The following is a 20,723-nucleotide window of genomic DNA, read 5'->3' as shown; positions in this document are numbered from 1 at the left end:
CCTGCGCCCTGGCTGCATAAAACCCCACCCCAGCTGCTAGACACCCCGATCTCTGACACCAAGGGGTTTATGTACCGCTGTGGAACGGAATGGATTCAGTTCCTGAATGTCTCAGAAACTCTCTGTTTGTAGTACTCGAAACTAAAGTTAGCACTTTATTTTTTAGTAATTTATTCAGTACTTTAGAAACTCTCCAAAAAGTACAAACCATATGCCTCTGGAAAGTAGGATGATACTACTTTCTTCCTCCTGCTCTTGCCTTGTGGTCCTAATGAGGAAATGAATTTTTCAAAGTCGGGAATAGCTCTTCTTCTGTATATGCAGTGTCCCGAAACGATAGGGTTGACTCTGAACTGGTGACACTATTGTCATAACTGGTCAACATTCCTGGTCTACTGGTCAGCAAGTTGAATTCAAGCCTTAGAGAGAAAAGCTCTAAAAGATACTATAGCTGACTTGTTTGTTCTTCATACTTTCGCCCTTCTTTATTTAGTTTGTTAGAAAGTCTAGAAAGGGGCCTCGGGTGACTTACTATATTAACATTCTGTTGAGGAAAGTGAGTGCTCAATGGGCCAGACAATACCAAAGCTGCAGTGAAATGAATATTGTGAAGCATCTCGTGTGTGCCTTTCAAGTCAAGAATTTTCAGTGATTGGTTAGTGCTGATAATTCAAGTTGCACAGAAGTCAGAAGCTATAAAAAGAAGATTGATTTGACACAGGAAAAGAGAAATGGAAATAGGATCTGCATTAAGATATGAGCATTACAAGCTGCTCTTTCTGTTCACCTTCTCCAGGTTTGGAGGCAGAGATAAGAGAAGATTTTTAGTTTTATTATTTCTGGACAATAAATCAAAGAATGTCAATGAGAAAATAAAGATAAGAAAAAACCTCATCCCCCTGACCTTTCTATCAGCATATACAACCGTTTCTCCCAAGGAACAAAGCAGGTCACGAAACACAGAAGAGGAAACTTGGTGGAAGGGAAGGAAAAGGATTTGGGAGGAAGGATGGTGCAGTGGTTAGCACATGGGCTTGCACTGGTTCAGTTCTTTGTCCTTTCCAGTCTTGTGTAGTTTCAGATGCATTATTTCAGCTGTGTCTTCTCTCCCTTCTAGTGCAATAGCATTGCTTTGATTATTGCAAGTATAAGCAGATTGAAACTAATTATGCCTTAGAGTGGGAAACCTATATGGGTCTTACTTTGGGGGCAGTAGGTTCCTTCCCTGGTAGAACTTACAACTCTCAGTAAAATCTTTCTCGGTCTTATTTCCCTCTTGTGTTTAGCATGGCTAGTGCACATGCTAGCAGCAAGTCCGGCAGCACTGCACAATGGAAATGGAAGTTTACAGTGTGGGGATTTCCCTAGCTATTCCCAAGCTTGCACAGATGGGCATGTGGCCTTGGGCTGAGCACAAAAAGGGAGTATCAGAGCAAGTTTTAAGTCCTCTACAAGGCAATGCCCTTTTATTCTGTTTTCAATATATCACAATTAAATACGCCTATCTTGCTAGTAGTATATTGCTAATAACTTATGTTGTTCTTGTTTTGTTTGACATTGTTTTCTTAAACCTGTATTGCATTACAAATGTGTGTGCACGCATCTGCTACAAAATAGTCTATTGACATCCTCATCGCCTAAAAAGTGTCAGAGACATCAGTGCTGAAAAGTGTCAGCTTCTTCATATGGATTTGGTCAGCTCCCACCCCCAAAACCTCTGGATTCTGGGAAGCAGGTCCCTCCTGCATGGATCTGAGGACCTCCTAGCTCAGTGCTAGGAAATCTTTTTAGCAGGTCTTCCCATGGTCTTCCAACTTCCTCTGTAAAGCACTATGGTCTTCTACAGAAGGAGGCATTTTCTGGCTTTTCCTGTGATATTGCTTACGGTGCAAGGAGAAGGGGAACACATCTTTCAGCTTGGCCCTACTCCCCAGGTCTGCCACTCAAACCTCCAGCAACATCAAGCAATACTGAGCTTTTCATGGAGCTACAAGGAGGTGGGACTGCAGCTTACTGGCTGGAGAGCAGCTTTGCAGCGAAAGACCTTGGGGTCCTGGTGGACAAGAAGTTGAACATGAGTCAGCCTTTGTGGCAATGAAGGCTGTCTGCATTTTGGGCTACATTACCACAGACTGTAGATTGAGTGGAATGACTTACTCACCCTTCTCCACTATTTGACATTCGTGGGACCGCATGTGGAATACTGTGTCCAGTTTTGGGCTCCCAGTACAGGAAAGATACTGTCAAACTGGAGCAAGTCTAGCTGAGGAAGAAGTTTAGGAGGAGTATGTGGCATGAGAAGAGAGATTGAGGTCACATGTTTTGTTCTGCCAGGGAAAGCAAGCTGCTGTTTTCAGCTGCCAAATGAGGTTATGAAGGTGGCAGAGCCTGACTCTTCCTAAAGGTGCACAGTGCCGGCAGTCAGAGGGATTGGGCACCAGCTGCAGCAAGGGAAATTCCATTACACGTAAGGAAAATGTTTTTCAACACGAGGGTGTTCGAGCATTGGGAGGTGTTGCCAGGGTAGGTTGTGGTATCTCCATCCTTGGGGATATTACATACTCAGCTGGGCATGGCCCATAGCTGTCTGATCTAACTTTGTAGGTAACCCAGCATTGAGCAGAGGTTGGAGCACATGGCCTCCAGAGGTGCCTTCAAGACCTAATTATTCTGTGATTATGTGATTCTATAGTATTGTCGTGAAAGTAAGCACCTGAATACACACACACACACAGAAAAAGGGTATAGGGGGGGTGCTTACAATGGTCAGATTCAGGACCTGGCCTTTATTTTAGGAAATTTACATAGCAATATGACTGTAAGTACACTCCCAGCAGGGCAGTGATCGTAAAAGGTGCAGAACAAAGAGTTACAGACACTTAAGTAAATATTTCCTTCCACTGTTCCTCTTGAAAAGAGGTAGCTGGGCAAGAGCTACCATTTCTCTCTTCTGAACAGCAAAGCCCTCTTCATTAACATCGCCCACTCAGAGGTAATGAATGGGTTCTTATTTTATATCTATCTGCTGCATTACATGCATATATTTTGCAATAAGCAGAAGTCTCTGTCACCCATGGGTTACATTACTAAGAAAAGGAACAAAGCCATAGAGATCAGTTTTTAAGTTTAAGCTTGTATATCATTAAAAGGTGTTCTTCCTCTGAGGGAGGCCAATGTCTGTAGCTGCTCACCCCAGAGAACCTGCAATTGAGATCCTTGACAAAGAAAAAGTATGGATGGGAAAGCAGATGGCAAAAGGACAATTAGTGAACAGTAAAATAAATGTGTTTTTACATAATTACCAAGACCAAGCTTTCTCAGATGCTTACATCTACACCTCTGTGGTGCAGAACTAGCTTGATGTATTTTTAAAATATGGTGGTTAACATCTTGTAAAAATGAGATTACAAGAGACTTTCAGGAAAACAGAATTTCATAGAGTGATGGCATTACTTTGTGTTTCCACAAGCTTGACATAACTCAGAAATTAAGAAGATTGTCAGCTTGTCAAAATAACTTCCAAAAATGAAAGGGAGGCAATTTGCCAAAGCTTAATAAAAACAGATGACATCTGCTCTTTCAGAGTTGGACTGATACTGCTAGCTACCTTAAATTGTACCTTATTCTCAATCCTACAAAAGCTTTTGCCTGGGCTTAGCTTGATTACTATTGATTTCAATAGCACTATTGATAATAAAGAAATAAGATAAGCACATATATTTAAGCTCTGCAGGATCAAAGTCTTATTCTGCTGAATTTTCTTATTGCTCCAAATGAAATTTATTGGAGATAGGGATACCACTGACACAAATAATTTGATTTTTTTTTTTTTTTTTTTTTTAATTGGAGAGTCACCATTTCAGTAAATTCTCAATTTGTAAAACACATCAGCATCATCTACTCTTTGTTTCTTTACACTGATACAGTGGCAGAGTTACTGGCATATTGCCGCTAAAAAAACGTCAGAATGACTATTTTCTCTACACAGTTCTGTTTATGATATTTTACAGCAGGAAGTTATTCCACTGACATTATCTCTTCAATTAGACAAGCCTGCTGTGCTGCTGGTAATTGCGAAGTGGATTATTGTACCAACGCAAAGAAAGCTCTTCTCCAACATGTGTGTCAGAGTGTAGTAGGTGAGGGAATTATGCCCACAGTTTGGCTCTTCAGAGGTTATGAATGTCGGGATATTCAGACTATGTTCAAGTGTCAGGATAAGCTGAGGAAGAATGACCACAGGGCTCATAAGCAGAGCTGTAACGTACTCCATTTTAGCAACCCACTCTGGTCTCTAATGTGAGCAAAAAATTAAAAGATTGCCTGACAGTGTCTGGTCATAATGTAACAGCACCGGGCTCCAGCACCAACAGAGATTCACTGTTGTAGACAGTAGAAGTGGGGCATTAACACATTTATGTTGCCCTGTCGTAGACTTGTCTTTGCACCAGCTCTGTGTGCACTAATCCCATGCTGCCTGCTCTGGGAGGGAGCGCTTGCCAAACCCCCTTGAATTCAGGCTCAACCTGGCATGCTCCAATGCAAATGTTGTGACCGCAGGACATTTGAAATGAAGCCACGGGCTGTATGTGCGTAGGCTCCCTGGCTTGGTCAGGGAATTTATCTTCACAGCAGATCCAAGCTTAAATATTTCCTGTGCCTGATGGGACTCATGTCTGAAGGTCCCACTTTGCAGGAGAATGCCTTAACTATCAGATGGTGCAGAGATTTTAGTACTTTGTAGGCCAACTGTTCCCCTCACCCCAAATCCCATGGGCCATGGACTATCTCTAGACAAAAAAGAACAGTCCTCAGCTTAGTCCACTCCCTAAAGCAAAGTAGTACAATAAAGAGTTTGTATTCACAGACTTGTCTTTTCCCTTTAAATAAGGAGACTGCATAAAAACTGCTTATTGAAAACAGTCCCTATCTTGTGCTATCCTCCAAACAGTACCAAGTGAGCCAAAATTTGACCAGAAACCATTGTAAGCACGTAAGAGAATGAATGATCATGCTTCAGAGGCTGGGTTCGTGCCCTGTTCACTTTACGGGTACAGATGAGTCCCCGGGGATTTGTGTGCCCAGCTGAGGAGATCTGGTTTCTTGCTTTTGTCCCCAAACCGCTTACACGAAAGAGTTGGTGGCTTTAACATGAGAAGGTGAGACTCTTCCTACTGGTGGAGAAAGGCATGTCTCCACCAGTCCTTTCAGGTGGAAATTATGTGAAAGATACTAGGCTGAGTTACCATTTGTTTCAAAACCTGACCCAAATGAGTGTGTGTACCCACACATCAGAACTCCAGGCAAGAAAAAGAGGTTTCTGTATGCATAAACCTGCGTGGAGCTGCCATGTCGTGCTGGACTCCAGGAGGGAAGGGGAAATCTGGCAGAAGGGAAACCAGCGGAAGGAAGGATGCTTCCCTCATGTTGCAGGACTTCTGTGGTTTCTGGATGTTTGCCATTCAGAGGAACAATGAAACAGAAACAGTTCAGAGGCTTTCAAAAGTTAAAACAAATCACCTCTTCCCAAACCCCTTTCCCCCAAAACTCTCCCTTACTCAGATCAACCCAAGCAAGCAACAAGTTGCTGGTCAGGGCACTCCTCTGGGACACCTAAATGCCAGGTTTAGGCCCTCATTCTGGCTTTGCCCTTTGTGATCAGGAACTGGGACTTGCTACGGGTTCTCCAAGTTGGAACCAGCAAGCTCTAAAAGTCTGCCTCCTCAGCCCCATGCTTATTTAACGATTTCTTCGGTACGGAGCTGCTGTAAGGAGAGAAGTCTCCATAGGCAGTAATCACATCCAAGGTCTTACCCAGGGATATGGGATCCTTCCTGTTCTTAATCCTTATTGTTTTTACCATCTCCTTACTGTCCTTTCCTCACTCCCAGAGGAGACTGTTATTCTGGGATGGAGACTTCTCAGACCCGAAATCCCATTCTAAATCTTAAAAACTTTTTCCGACTAACCTTTTTTCCAAAGCCAGAAAATCCTTCATCGACACGCTTTTGACAGTGCTGTTTCCCAGCAATGACAGAAACAACATCGAGTCATTAGATAATCACTTTTATTACATTGTACTTATAAATCTGCACAGAGTAGAGAACTATTTATGGAAAATTTTCCTGATGTCCTTATTTTTCAAAGGCTCTAAGAATGTATGACAAAGAAATGCACAGATGCTTTTCCCTAATAAATATGCTTCAGAGTGGACTAAGAGATTTAGCATCAAAAGCATCTCTCCCTAAACACAAGGTAACACACTGACATTCAAAGAGAATGGCAACAGATCACTCTGCCAGTATGTGGTGATGGATTCTCAGTTCCTTGTGTGATTCATGGTGATAGCTAGATGTTAAGTCTTTGCTGCATACAAATGAAGAAATAAAAAATAATAACAATAAAAAGAATCCAATGACTTCTGACAGGAAAAATCTGAGATAAGGATGACCTATCTAAAAGAAGCTACATATGTTAGATCCATTAATTTTATTTTCTTAGGAGCACTGAAAAGATGTGTCAGGTAGCATGAAGAGCTGCTGACATTTCCATGTATAGCTTTTTTGTTTTCACTTTCCAGTTACGTGATTGAAAGCTACTGCATTTTAATGGGATTTGGTAGGAAACCAAAGGCTAATATTTTCAAAAGCAGAGATGTCGCTGAGAAAACTGAGCAACTCTGAAAGTCAAAGTCTGTTAGCCACCTACATCATTTAGGCCAAGACCTTAACAACCAGAAGTATTTGTCTGCCTCTTTGAATTCCAGTGACATCTTAAACCACACCATCCACCTTTTGCCAAACATATTGCTACTGAGTATGCTAAAAACCCCCTAAAGGTTGATACGGCTCTATGGAGTCACACGGAGTCTTAGGCCAAACTTAGAACTGTTGTTAATGCAGGTTTTATTTAAGAGCAGACATAGGACTGGCTGTGCCAGACCGGGACCAATAATCCATCTCCCCCACGTATCCTGTCTCTGACAGTGTCCAAGAGCAGGCATGTCAGAAAGCGTATAGCAACAAGACTGTCACGTAGTAATACTTCTCTGTGGTATTTTCCCAGTCTCCAAAAATGAGTGTTCAACAATCTTCTGAGTCAGCATTGTCATCCTTGTATCAAATGGTCCTCAATGGATTCTTCTTCCTTGAGTTTTTCTGGTCAGATTTTGAACTTGTCTAAATGTTTTGCTTCCACAGTGCCCCATGCCAAAGGACTCCTCTCACCAGCCAGAGACATTGGATGCCCCCTGATTCTTAGGGGATTTCTTCATGAAATAATTACTACCTTCCAATCACAAAATCGGCAAGATTAGCAGGTACTTTTCCTGTGGATATCTCTCTGTTTCAGCTTCCTCTTTGTAAAATACAGCCACGTTTCCACAACATGTAAGGATGCTGCTTGTGAATCACTGAGATGCTGTGCCAAGTTCATGGAAAAACCCAGTGGGAAAATGAACAGCTGAACAGCATGCTGTACATGAAACTGAGGCCCAGATAGTGAATAATGAGGAGAAAACAAATTATCAGTGGGATGCTCATTAAATGAACACCATCCTCTAGTATACTGGATAAGCATAGACAAGCTTGTTATCTGCTTCTGTAATTAGAAGCCATGTCCTAATAGATGTGCAGAAATGTGCCGAATTCAGGTGACTCACGTTTGACTTTACAGTCTTAAAAAGTTTTCAGTGTAGCTTGTGCATGTGCATGTCCCATGTCAGAGATAACACCTTTCATTTAAAGTGACACAGATGCTTACTAAAAATGGATATTGTATTACTTTTTTTTAAGTTCTAAACTGCACAAGAGGTTCAGTTTTGAGAACAGTTGAGTTGTTTTTTTTTGAGAATTTCATTGCACATCCTACCCATTGCATTATGGATAGGCCCGTGCAAATATTATTTCTGTAAATGAAAAAGACTGTTGATAACTACTGTGACCTGTATAGATCACACGTGCCAGGGTTAACTGGAGTGTTTATCAGGCTCATGTTGGTAATGAAAACCAGCTGCTCTTCAGTCACACTGAGTTGTTCATAGCTAGCAGTTCCCATATACAACTAAATTGTGTTTTGTATAGGGAAAGGTGTTTGCAAAACGTCCCAGGCTGGTAAAACCAAAAGGGATGGATTTAATAACATCTCTGAAAGCAGTATCCTATGACATTTACAATCAAGAAATATTTTTGTAACTATTGAGGATAGGGTCAAATACCTATGCCAGCTGTCCAGCTGTCTTAGCAAAGAGCCAGGAATGAATAGATCCAGAAGAGGTCTGAGTGGATTTCTAAAGTAAACTCTCCTTGTTCTGTCAGCTGTTTTACCTCTGGGTTAAGCTGACATAAGCTTCCTGGTGATGTTTGGAAGATTGCCTTTTTCCTCCCCAAATCTTGCTTTCCTGCAGGTAAAGCAAGGTATTACTGTTCCACCACTGTTGGTGGTCCACGGGACCTGGCAAAAGAGTGGAAGTGGAACAGTAGTAAAAAAAGAGCAGTAGTGGAAGTTAGTATTAGTGAAGGTGGAAGCTAAATGCACAGAGAGATGAAAATTCAATAGTCCTGTGTTCTATAATACATATCTTGTGGCAACTGATTGGAGCAGTATTCCACCATGGTGTGGTGTGACCACACTGAAAAGGATGGGAAATAAACACTTTTGAGTTTCAAATTAAAAAAAAACAGGGAATATAAATATAAAAAGTAAATGAGTGAAGCGAACTTAAGTAAATATAAACCATGAAAAGTTCAGTTGCTTCAAGTTTTCTGGTTATAAAGCAGTCTCTGGACCTACTTCCCAGCACAGGCACAGAAAGATGTGCTAGCCATATGTCTAGAATGGCAGAATTAAAGTATAGGAGGTATTGGGAAGGATGTGGCTTGTTGACATTAAATTTGCATCACAGCCAAAGCAATTACAGTGGTTACTCTTAGGCCACAACCTGGAGCTGAAGATGTGGTACAGTTAATTTCTTAGTGACAGAAACTGACCCTCTCTGCAACAAGGGAACATGTTGAGGAAAACCTGATGTGAGCCAAAGCAAAGTCTCACAGCTTTGGCTTTTTAGCTGTCAATACAAATAGCCATTACTCCATAACTTCTTTCTTGCAGGAGGTATAATCTTCTGCACGTGCTGAAGGAGACAGAAGCAAGGTGCAGCGTAAGTGGTAAGGTCATATATCCACGCTGTGGCATTACCGATGCATGGCGTTGCAGGTCTGCGCTTTACACCCAAATACGCTGGATGATTATACAGAAGGCAAGGGAGGATGCCTGAAGCCAAAAGGAGAAATCACTGACAGTGTATGACTTTGGGGGCCCGGTGGGAAAGGGACTCTGCTGTGTGGTCACTTTGTGGTCCATAACCTCTTCTTCTTCGCTCGTTTACCCCAAGACAGTTGAATGCAAACCTCATGTACAGCCCTTGGGTAGGCACCCTCTCCAGGCAGGGGCACTTAGTTTTTTTGGGCTGCCCTCCTGAGATGCCTAATTCCACAAGGTGGCAGAAAATGGAGACTACATTACCAATCCTAAATATTAGGTACCCGTATTTTGGCACCAAAGCGTGTAAAACGTTGCATCCCTCAGCAGTTTCCACTGCTCAGCTTTGGCTGCAGCAGTCTGTGAGGCTCTGGTTTTGGCAGCGCGTTAGTACTAATTTTGCTGTGGGTATCTGGAGGTGGAGGAAGGCTGAGGGCTGATGGTAACTGCAGAACTTTGGAATCGCCAGCGACTGGCGGCTTCTCCAAATGAGGCTATGAAACCCCCCCTGGGCTGGCCTGGGTGGTAAGAATAATATCAAAAGAAATTATGGACGACCCTGTCGGTCTGCCAGCAGCTTTGCGTGCATGATGCTGTAGGAGCGGCCTTTGGCAGCTGAGCTTTGGGCGTTTTCGAGTTGCTAAAAAATTGCTCAGGAGGGACCATTCATGGGCACGAGGTGAACAGGGTGCGCTGCTGGACTCACTGGCAGCGTGGTCACAGCCCTTACTGAGAGGGCAATCAAACCTGTTGCAAAGAGGCGGCTAACTCCCAACACTTGCAGAGCTTCTCAAATTCTTCAATTTGTTGTAGTTACCAAAGGTTTCAGCTGCTCTTCTATCATCACAGTAATCCCATCTACCACACGCTGTGCAGAAGGCTATTTGGTATCTAGCACTTCTTTTTTGTTCGTTTTCGGTTCCTCAGTGAAATTAAATGTGAGATCCCTGAGAAGATAATAAGAAATGAAACGCAAGTTCTAGAGGTGCTTTACCACTGTATTATTTGGTATTGCAACCCATCTAGGTATATGTGATTAACATTTAGATTTAAACAGCTTGAAAATCATTTAACATTTCCCCATCTTTCATTTGTTTCTCCTTCTCTCCCTTCCCAAAATACTGTGCACTTTGAAGAATGATCTAATAAAAAATGAAAGCATATCTACTTGCTTTAATATGCCTGTGTCGCTTTTTAACATCAAGGCAGAAGCTTATGTATGAAAAAAATTTTAAATTCAGCATTCTTTTTATTCACTTAGGGAAAAGAAAGGAAGAAATGTTAGCTTATTTATTTCCAGGAAACATAAAAAAATTTCCTACCCTACCCTGCAGTGTGTTCTGTTTTGTTTTACTTTGTTAATAGTCTGTATTCTGATTGCTGCTTGGTAAAGAATAAAAGAGGATTCTTTAGTCATGGGAATGCAGAGATGTTTATTTCCACTTTGGGAGTATAACATACTTTTAAAAAAATTCAGCTGTTTCCAGAGTTAGTAACCGAAGCACCTGGTATCCCACGCTCCACCCAAGATTATAAAAATATTTGAAACTGCAGAAAGGCAATACAGCTGTGCAAGCTTATATGGGGACTTGTTGATTTAATTAACTTCAGAAAAAGCAGCCATACCAATAAATTTGTAGTTACTTGAAAAAGAGATGCCATTTGCTAAAATAAATCCCCCCTCCCCCCCACACCTTAATTATCCAGTATCTAGTTAACATTATAGTCTCCCATCATTTCTCTGGCAGTGTGGTGCAACCAAATTCTGTTCTCCTCGAAATCACATGTTAGATGATTATTTTTTAAGGGTGAAAAAATGACACAGTAAGGAGAAATTCAGATTCAGCTCTTGCTGTTGATGTTTATGGCAGTACAACCTGGTTAAAAAACAAAACAAAACAAAACAAAACAAAACAAGCCCAAGCTAAATTTTCTGCCTTTGTGAGTGATTCTCCTTGGCAATAAATACAGTCTCTTGTAGGAAGGCCCTTCTTGCCCTGATTTACTAGAAAGATATATAGTTACAGGGGAGAGCCCTGGCTGGAGGATACCATACATATGGGCCAAAAAGCAGCGAGTGTTTCAGTGGATGGGATTCAATTCCCGGAAGGTCTGGATCCATCAAATCCTGTTCGTCTAGCTGGGGGAAAACTTCCACAGTCATCCTGGAAGCAGGAACAGCGGCACCATGCATCCTTGCTCATTTTAATGAGGAAGGTGCCAAAGTGATGTTCAACATTCAGGGATAAATGACGGTATAGAAAAAGGTATCACGTGTAAAAATGGGTCTACCTCTGAAAGACAAAACTGAAATCCAAAAGAAAAGCTGTTTGTTACAAATGAGATTTTTCTGCAAAACCTTGGTGTGGGGGGATAAATAGTGAATTTTCCACTTTCCCCAAACTCAAGGATCCTAAACTATTTGGAAGAATAGCCTCAAATCTATATGGGAAGCTATTTGTAATTTTCCGGGTTACATACCATATGTGGCAAGCTTCTGACATTTAAGTGTAACAACCATAAAACAGTATGTGATTAGTTAGTGGAACATGTATTGGTATAAGGATGGTAAATCAGTATTAAATGCACATGTGAAACAAAGATCATCAGTTCACTCACTGGTCTTTAATTTCTTGCTTGAAAATCAATTGATCATTTGGTTACATGAAGTGTTGATAGATGGGAAATTGTTTTCACATTTTGCTCTGCATCCTGTTTGATTTTGAAGTGTTCGTGGGTAAACTCACTCGCGGTGTTTTCACGTGGTAATGCTGTATTTGCATATTGTCAGGGGAGGACTCTAAAACTTGGGAAATCTTCTAAGTGAAGTTCTGATATAAAAGCAGAGTGACAGAATTTTTGAAACAGAAAACACCAACGACTGAAAGAAATGGCAGCACTTAGGATATGCAAACAGAGAGGAAAGACAGAGTATCACCATCCTTTTGTTATATATTGTTGCTTACTAGAGACGAATTTATACTTTGCATGTGCTGAATCACATTTGACTGGGTAATCAATGAGGTTGATGCTTCAGAAAGACAGTTCACCCTAACTTCTCTGCTGGAAAGCATACAGCACAGATGAATACAAACCGCTCTCTGGACTCAGGCATGATATATGTGAGTGTTGAGGACGTCACTGACACATATTCTAGAAACTGTGTAATATCACTCCAACTCTTTTCATGTTTCTTCTTTCTCTCTCCAGTGATATGAAACAAAAAAGAAAGTTAAACTGATTTGTAACTATTTCACGTTCAAGTACATAGAAGCATCCTTGCTAAAGGTGGTTTTCTCAGCTAGTTTGTCTCTGTCAAAAGCTTCTGCAAAGTTTGGTATAATCAGTACCTGTGATCCAGAAGCACCTCATCATAGACCCTGCGCTTGAAAACACAGGTGTGCAATTTCATGTGTGAAACTACTTCTCAGGACTGGGTCTGTGCACTTTGCTAAGGTAGGCATAAATGTGTCTGAAGTGGCTGGGACAGCATTTTGTTAGGGAATCAGCTGATGATCAGTTTATAAAGTGTCATACTACACCTTGAAATGAATATAGGACTAGGATATGAGATATGAGAAGTGCAAATGTGATACCAATAGGGAAGTCTTCTGAGTTTTACTATTACGAGGGGGAAAAAAAAGAAAACATAAGCATATGTTTTTGTATGGCATAATTTGCTAAATATAACAGATCATGGCCTTAAAGTAGTAAGAAATTATAAACACACATTTCACCATGTAAACTCAGTACTGTTTAGTGACAGGATGACCGAATCAATAGATAAAGTGAATGAAAGAGATGAAATGTAATTGGATTTTGGTAAGTATTAGATAATATTTCACAGTTGGTTCAAGCCAGCTGTGGTGTGAACACCACCATGTGGATCAAAATCTGACTAGCTGGCGATAGAAAGGCTGTAAAAAGAACAATGTGTTAAATGGGAAAAGATATCTAGCTGTGTGATGTCGGGATTAGCTCCTCACTTCTAAATTTCCTGGCCTGGAAAGCAGTGAATAACATCCTTATGAAATTTACAGCTGTCAGGGCAGTGTTTTCGAGAGCAGTGAAGACATGAGGAAAAGAGGCCTAGAAACAGAAATGAGAATTGCTAAATAACAAGATCACCCGCACACCCAGAAAGGGGCACAGAGAGGCGATGGCGGGGGGGTGGGGGGGGGAGCCCAAATAACATCAGCCCCGCTAGCACCAGCCTGCCTCTGTGTGCCCAGAGGAGCCCAGGGGCGAAGGCAGGCGGGAGGCCAAACTGCAGGCTCAGAGGAGGGGACACCCTGTCCCGGGACAGCCTCAGCACCCCTGTCCAGGTGGGACACCCAGCGGGACGAGTCAACGCCAGGGCACGGTCAGGACTTTGATGGGAATTACTGCCTTGGGGCAAGGGGCACGCTGGGGCAGGGAGGAGAGGGAGGAGAGCGTTTGGGGATTGCACGGAACTTACTAGGAGATGTTCAGGGCAGGCATTTAGGTGATCTGGGGAGGAACAAGTGTGGGAAAATAAGAAGGATAAGAGGATAAACAGGACCGGTCCATGTAAAGAGTTTGCTGGCTGGTGTGCTTGTCTGGCCATGCTCTACACCTCATCAGTGAGTGCAGTCAGCCCTGTCTTCTTGTTAAATTCCTTTCTGACCTCTTCCCGGGCAAGAGACTCTCCATCTGTGTGCATGTGTGTGCGTGTGTGCACCTGGGTGTGCGCATACATATGTGTGTGTATGTATGTATTCTCACTCACGGACCTCCATCCTGCTCAGCCAGAGAGGGGAGCAGAATGCGGCCGTTGGTTTTGTCTGTGTTCATGTGAGAGCTCTGTGTGTCTGATCTGTGCCCAGCCATGTGCACATGCACGGATGTGCTCTGTGTAAGCATGCCTACTCGCAAGACATTTTCAGCCTCACTACTGGTTGGAAATGGGGGCAATGATGAGCATGAGCCTGGCCTTTTTCAGCCTGTCACATGCGGCCCAATATTTTACCCTCAACAAGAACGACAGAAGAAGATATGCCACTCTGCTAAAAATACCTAGAATTATCTGTGTGGCTGAACTTTGCCTGAAACACATTTGAATATGAAAGGAGATGGGGCCTTATAAAAGAAGGTATCAGCACAGAGAGGAGCTCTGCTCCAAATTTCCAGCCTGACCGTTGGTTGACTCTTAATATGTGGTTTACAGTGATAAAAAGTAGCTGATGAGCAACTTGTAAAGATTAATTGGGTTTTGAAGCATGCACCTTTGGTAGTGGGGTTGATGCAGCTGTAGCACCAAGATCAGATTTAGTAGGAAAGGCTGAGAGCAGCGTGCCATTACCAGCAGCCAAGGTAGCTGCCTTTCCAGGCCATGTGAGAACCACTGCCTTTCTTCAGCATGCTCTGGGTGTTTCTAGCTCCCCAAAGCCCATAGCTGTGCATGAACTGTTTATTCAGGTTCTTAGTATGGTCCGGCCACGTGTGCTTAACTGCTGGTTAATACACCTCACTGCGAGCCGTACCCGCCTGGGTGGTACGAATCTGCCTTGTGCATTTCTACACTGCGCTGCAGTTGCAATAGTAGGAGGAGGACATACATTACCTGTTTTCCACTTGTAAAGATGGTTACGATAGTAAATATTTTTGTATTCTCTAGAAAAACGTGAAGGGAGGTCACTACTTCATCTAACATGAATGATCACAAAGCTGAGCCTGAAGTTTAAACCAAGTGTCTCAGGTGGGAGGGAGCAGCCCCTGGGTGACTCTGTTGACTGCAATGGGAAAAGCTGATTAGTTTTGTCTGGGTACCTGGTGGTTATGTGAGGTGACAAAATGTACACAAAAGACTTGTCAGAGTGTTTCTCCAGAGCTGGATTCAGCTGACCTGCATTAGGTGTCGAAGAGATGGTTGTCTGATTTAAGGTAGTTCCCTGAGGCTATTTCTGTAGGCAAGAGAGTGAGGCAGGCACCTTCAGGGAGCGATTCCTCCTGGGTGAGGTAGAACAGATGAATCACCACCTGGAAGTGCCAATTTCTTTCCATTGACTCTACAGGGATTCCAGCCTAGCTGCGGGTGGGTGCCTACGGCAGGGATAACTCCAGCTGGGAGCAGGAATCCCACCCACAGCACTCGGCACAATGCAGCTCTGCTCCTAGTTAGCCCTTCAGAGCACCACCGTAATAGAAATCACTGCACACAAAACCACGACATTGAAATGCATGCTGTACGTTTATTAAGCATTTGATTTCTCCAGGGCTTTCTGTAGCACTCATCACTCAAGAAGCTGGGTTTTTCAGAGCTAATGACTTTATTTTTATAAACAAGCTGGCTAGATGAACCAGATCATCTATAAATGGGAAACAGCTACAGAGGCCAAGATGGAAATGTCTTTGATTTTGAGTGGCCAGTCAGAGGTACCGATATCTCTGCTCAATTTTCCAGTGTCCTTGCTGGTTGGATTTACTCTCTGATCCTTTCACAGCAAACATTTTCCTCAGGATGCCTTTGAATCATGGAGCTAAGCATTTTCTTCTGCTCTGCTTAGACCCAGCAAGGGGCCCAATGAAAATATATAGAAATCTGGCTCTCAGACGAGGTGCCTGGACCAAACCTTAGAGCGGCTCAAAAGTGCAGTTTTGGGCCTCATGGTGCAGTGCCTTCAGATGTTTTAGCTGCAGAAGTCAACATGGCTTCTACTGAACATCCACGTACTGTACTTTTGAGGGGTCTGTAACTTGGCTGAATTTATTCAGATTTTTCACTGGGTAGGAAAAAGAATTACGGACAGACAAGCTGTGCTGTCAGTTCCAGCTATGAAGTGTGTGTTCTGAAGTTCAGGATTTTGAAGAAAAAGTTGCCAGGATTTACCAGGAGCAAGTGTTTCTTTTCTTTCCTTGGCCAAGTAAAGACTGATAAGGATAAATCCCAAAGCCATACCATCCGGCATGTAAAATTTGAACCTCAAATGGTGATGGTTTGGCAAAGACGTGAAGTAAAATGCAGGCTGCAGAATGTGAAGCGCTGCAGGCTGGCAAGATGCTGGGGTTCCACCCTGCTGACATAATTTCGTTATGCACTTCTACTAAGATATTTTCTTGAATTTTCTGTACTTTACTACACTTACATGCTTTTATGCCAGGAATATCCTTACCTATATATGCGTTTCCATGAAAAAGTGCTCTATCTGAGTAGACGTGCAATGCAGACGGATGGAATATAACCTAGTCTATGTACTACCAACAAAGATATGCTCTTTTTCTCCCTTTACATTTAACTTAAAGTACTTTTTGAATGCCACCATCTGCACAGCAGTATCTCTCACCAAGGCCCACTGTCCCTAAAACCTATTAACTGGAAAACTCTGACTACTCTGAAGCAAAAGCATTCAACTTACCCCTCTTTTTTTCAAGTGTCCAAGGTAAAAAAGAAACTAATAGGTGTCATAAGGTGTTTTTGTGTTACTTCAGATGAGTGTAGTTGTGAATTCTAAAGCTGCAAATTCTTTACATCTGCCCCTGTTAATTAATAAAATTGCTTAAATGTAAGTTAGGTATCCATGTAAATGTTTTCTGAATAAGTTTAAGGATGGGCCCAAGAGATGACTGGAGAGCAGTCCTTCCCCACACGCTTCCCGAGCTCCAGCTTGGACTCGCTGCCTGACCTTCGCCGCGGAGACGTGTGGGCTGGGGACAGCTTTACAGTGCCCATATTCTATTCAGTTCAAAGGAGATGGATTTAATTACAAGCGCTATAATTTGAAAATATTTTGTAATTCAGAAAAGCTTTTAAAAATCCTTGCTGGCAAGCTAAATAAATGGTCCTTTATTGCATTTCCTCATCTTTGCGTGGCAGCAGGGAGTTTAACAAGGACCTCTGCTGTTCGTTTAATTTATTACACCACCTTATGCTTTACATTCCTGTAAGTTCCCTTTTTACGAGTTCTCGTTTTGTTGGTCTTTCACAACATTTTTTCATGCCCCTTGTGTGCTTGCATGCACCAATTATATGTCACATAAAAAATCGTAAATCCTCCAATACCAGCTGGTGTAGTTAATAAACTTGTAACTTTAGCCTTGTTGAACTATGTCAAATCCCGGTAACATCTGGCATGTTTTAATTTCTATGCTATTGAGGGTTGAGTTTTCATTTAAGAGCTCCCAGATATGGACCTGTCAAGATTTTCTTTGCACTGTAGCTTCTTTAAGCTCCTTAAACTGCGTCTGTAAGTGTGAAGACTTTGAACTGACAACTGCTAAATATTTATGGATTTTTTTTTATTTGTTTCACTTGTGTTAAGGATATTTTTTCCTTTTTTAGCTTCCCTCTTGCTTTCTGTTCTGGTGAGTAGCCCAACCAAATGAATAATGGATTACCATTTCTCCCTGTTGAGCTGGTCTTTCTACCTGTACTACTGGCTCTGTAACTACACCCTCACCTTGAATGAGGAGATGGGCAGCTTTGGACAGGGTGAACGTGCAAGTGATAATGGTTAGGTTAGAAATACAGTTTTGTCTCTCCTGCTCTGTCATGTGAGATTTTCGTAGCATGCCTATTCTGAATATTTCTTAGTAACACTGAATTTATGCCCTTTGCTACTCAATGGCACTATCGTAATTACAACTGGATTTCAGTATTTGTTTTCCACCCTTTGTACTGGGCTGGACACACAGGTCAGAATAAACCCTCCAGAGGTTTTGCCTGTATCACATTTAGTCTCATACTCCTGCCCTCCCACCTGCTTCCTTATTTTTTAAACAAAAGTCTTGCTGAGGAAGGTTTGCCAGAGTGTGTCAAAGGGTTAATACATTCCTCTTTCACTGCAATTTAATGGATTATCCGTGTCTTCCATATTAGCTCATCTGAGGCTACCCCAAATGATATATGATCTGTGTAGGCCCTTTCAGGCAAACCATACCATTAGCAATGCTTCCACAGCATCCCCTCAGCTGTGTGAAAAACCATGTTGAAAAGACAGGCTAAAGCATGTTACTGGTTTCACAAAAGGAATGAATGAGGGGAGAGAGAAATAAAACAGAGCGATGCTCAGCTGGGGCCTCACTGTCACCATCTTTTCACCTTGGCTCAAGGTTACGTGTCTGCACACCAGCTCACATTTAAAGTCTGTCACATATCCTTCTCTTTTGTCTAGACAGCTATGGTATTAATATGAAAGAAATCACTTTGCTTGGTGGACTCAGTGGAAACCCTTTGCTAGGAGCGGGTATGACTCTAAATAGGCTTAGAACGTAATAAAGCAATAGGTCCAGCAACATGCTAGAAAGAGCCAATAAAGCATTTGTTAGTCTGTGCAGACTGGAGGACCTGCTGAAAATAAGCTAGTGTGTAGCTTTGTGAAAGGCCCAGCCAGACACTGCAGCCTGAGGGCTATCTGGCAGCTGGAGAGATGCTCGGCTTCTTGGAAACATCCCTCTGGGCAGAGGGAGAGAGAGTTTTCAGCATGTGCGTGATTTACCATCTGCAGTGTAACTCACACCAAAGCACGGCTTTCCTGGGGGGAGAGGGGCATGACTACAGTTACCTCTGTCTAGGCAGAAGGTTACGTGGTGCGGCCCATGTACAGTCAACATGAAACTTTGAGAGAGTGCGAGAGTTACAGGTCATGCAACATAAGCACATCAACTTGCCTTGTGGGAGTGACCGTGCAGCACCATCCAGAAAATTCAGTACTTTGTGGCTGCTGTACACATACCATAAACCACCTGATATTTCGGGATGACCAACTGCCCAGTCTAAGCTGTGTATGCCTGGGGCTGCAAGTTGTCAAGAAATCCCAGGCTCAGGTATGCCATCTCCTCTCACCTTCCTGAAGGAAATCTGGACATGTGGTAATCTCTGCAGAGGTCAGGCATGTGCTCCCACAGTGCAATAACCCTGTCCTGCTCTAGTTCAGAGCAAAGGCTGGGTCTGCATTGCCCTTTGAGCTGGATTAGGTTATTTGCCCCTTCACAAACTCTGAAGGAAGAACACTGTGGTCTACAAATATAGTTGCTTACTAAAATACCTCTAAGTAGGTATTATAAATTAACAGCATCTTTCTTTTGTTTTATAAGATTCAATGAAACACTGCCTTTTTCCTCACTGTCATGCTTATTATCAGATGTGCCAGCATGCTTTGGGAATGGCAGTGGACCTGGAGAGGGTTATTTATGAGGCTGAACTCCCCCTGCATGACCTACACATGCATGTCCCAGCTGTACAAAGGACCGAGAAATGAGACTCTTGTGAAAAGGGAGGGAAAAGGAATAAAACCACTCACTGTTTCTAATTGGAATCTGAATTTAGCAAAAGAACCCCTTGCACCATGCTGAAGTGTTAGCACGCCAGGGTAAGCGGTCATGTAGCTACTAGAGCTAACCAGTAAAGACTGTGCAAAACAATTGCTCTTCCATGTGGAAACCTTTCAGCTGGTTATCTGACTTTGCATTTTACATCAGTCATACAACTTTTCAGACATTAAAATGAACTATACATTACATAATTCCTAAAGCAAATGGCATAGTTCCACTCTAATGTGTTTAATTAACTTATTAGCGCTAATTAAAAGTGTGGAAATCACTAATGTGATTCAGAATTTGCTACTCTCTTTCTCCATGTTTTTATTCTTGTCTGCACACACTGAAGTCTGAACTAGGAATAAAACACGGGCATCCTAAGCCTACAAGCTCCATACAGTTGTGTTTGGTGTCTTTATGACCCTCAGACCACGCACCTCTCTTAGGGGCAATGAACACTTAGGAGACTGGTCATGAGCTATGAAGCCTTGTACATTCAGCTTATCAATCTAAAGCCAACTCAGGCTTACGATGGCTGAACGGTTTGTATATGACTTGTAGAGGGATTTATGTGTGTGACCGTGCAGGCTGGACTATATTTGCCTCCTACTTTGATGGTTCCTCAGTTTTCTGCTAAGGCAGGGAGGCAGAGCAATGAGAGGAGCATTGCCCTTTCTGTGTTCGTCCTGTGAGCAAAGCGTAAACACGAATATCCTCATTTCTGTCAAGATCCTCGCTATACTTTCTGTTTCACATTACCATCTAGTGTTTTAAAAGTCTGTAGCACTAGTATGGTGGGGGTTTGCAGGTAGGAGGAGAGCCTCTTCTCTACTTGCACAGGCACCCTGGCGTGGTGCACGCTTCTGTATCGCCTTTGCACTGGGCTTGGAAGAGTGCCTTTTGTTTCGGCAGGTGCACATTTCACATTCAGCCCCCCCTTACATACAGGTACGTTATTGTCACCGGGAGGGTCATTCTTTCTGGTGTGTGCTTATATGAGGTTCATGTACAACTGAATGGTACAACACCTCTATCGCCTTTTGTAAGAGGAAGCCAAACATTACCATGCCACGATGACTTATCAGCTCTGCATCAGCATCATTTTTAAGTTCACTGGTTAGTTTATATTATGGTTTTACCTTCTGGTGTGTATTCATGTACACATAAGCAGTTGTGGAATTACAATGTGT

The sequence above is a fragment of the Accipiter gentilis genome, chromosome 15 (genome assembly GCF_929443795.1).
Source record: "Accipiter gentilis chromosome 15, bAccGen1.1, whole genome shotgun sequence".
Lineage (NCBI taxonomy): Eukaryota > Metazoa > Chordata > Aves > Accipitriformes > Accipitridae > Astur > Astur gentilis.
Note: the sequence above shows the minus strand (reverse complement) of the source record.